Raw genomic sequence first — 1,944 nt, forward strand, 5'->3', positions numbered from 1 at the left:
AAAGCTGGTCTTTCCTTTGCTCAAGCTTTTGAAGTATAAGATTGGAGACTCCCCATCAGGGAGTCAAAGATGAAGTCACTTAAAAATAGTCTGTCTGTCACCAAGGGCTTTCCATTTGATTGCATGAGAGTCTTTCATCCCATCTGTGTCTGTCTGTCCCTACTGCTGCCACCCTAGACAGGTTCCTCATGGTCTCCCAGGATCCACCCCAGGCCTCTCTGAAATCCACGCTCCAATTGGCACCCAGTCTTCCTGCTGAGATGCAAATCTGTGAAGGACCCCTCCCCACCCTGACCAAGGCCTTTCAGTGGTGCCCCTTGCGTGTGTCCACAAGACCTTGTCTGATTTGGTTTTCCCTACTCCAATCCCTGCCAGCCCTCAGTTCCTATAGCAACCCGGCTCTTTCCTGCCCAGCATCTCCAGCACACGCTATTACTTTGCCCTGGAATTCTGTTATCCCCTTCCTCGTCTTGATGCTTATGTTTCCTTCAGAGCTTAGCTTAATGCTGGCTTCCTGGAGAAAGCTGCTCTGACCCTGGCAAGTCCCCTAAGTAGGCTTATGCAGCCGGTGGACCTCACCTCTTCACAGCACTGCTCATAAGCCATCATTCGATTGAGGTCAGATTCCCTCATAATGTATCAGGAAAGCTTTCTTCCTTCCTCCTTCCTTCACATCCTTCCTTCTATTTTTTTTTTCTCTGTTTCCCCCGACTCTAATATGACCAGTGCCTAGCACATAATTGGTACTCAGTAAAATATTTTAGACTTAATGGATGACACAGAGAATGAAGATGACCCAGAAAGCTTGTCTTTTTGGCCTTGGTGACTGGGTTTCTGTATTTCATGGGCCCTTACAAGTAAAGCAAAGGAGCTTTGTCCCTCCTCTGAGAGTCTATGATGCTCAAAGAAGTTAGCAAAGCGTGATGTCATCTTTTTCCAAAAGTATATCACAATTTCCTTTTCTCTCTTTTTGCTTCTCATTCTTAAAGGAATATATTCTAACTGAAGGATTTGGAGATATTTAGAATAACCCTCTGTTGTAGGGAGGTAGGGCAGGGAAGCTAGGGAGAAAGGAAAAATAATCGTCCATAATCTCAATACCCAGAGATAACCCCTACTGAAATTTTGTGAAATCTTCTTTGAGTCCACATGCACACACACACACACGCACACACACACGGTCATATTGTACAAACCATACATACTGTAACATACTACAGTATTTACACTGGTCATTTAGAATTCTTCTAAGACATAATCCTTAATAACTGTATCATATTCTAATCCATGGTCATATGGATTGACCATGATTTATTTAATCAATTCAAGCTTTAGATATTTAGACTATTAATCACTAAATAATAGGAGATAATGCTATAGTGAATTTCCTTATTGTTATATTTTTGTGCATCCATAATTATTTCGCTAACATAAATTCCTAAAAGTGAAATGCTTGGTGAAAAGAATTACCAAATTTTTAAGGCTTTTGGTACATGCTACCATATTGTTTTCCAGATACTTTGAACAATATAACAGCAGCTAGGAATTATTATTTCAAAATTGTTTCCGTCAGCTGAGTAGATAAATATTGGTTTCTCCTTGTCTTTATTTATATTTTTTTCTTATAGTTCATACAGTTGAGCTATTTTTTGGTCATTTATATTTCACATTATTATTATTGGTCATTTGTATTTTATTATTTATTTTATTTTATTATGTATTTGTATTTCATTATGTATTATTTTATTATGTATTTCACTTATTATGTATTTTATTTATTGGTAATTTGTATTTCTTCTTCTGTGAATGCCTGCAAATGACTATTGCCTATTTTTCTATCATGATTTCAAATTTAAATAGAAGAAATTGAAAGTGAGAGATGGCCAAATTTAGACCTTCATGAAAATCCAATCAACAAACATTTATCGTCACCTTTTTGCATGG

Source organism: Puma concolor, chromosome B2, assembly GCF_028749965.1.
Source record: "Puma concolor isolate L17-30 chromosome B2, mPumCon1.1.hap2, whole genome shotgun sequence".
Taxonomy (NCBI): Eukaryota; Metazoa; Chordata; class Mammalia; order Carnivora; family Felidae; genus Puma; species Puma concolor.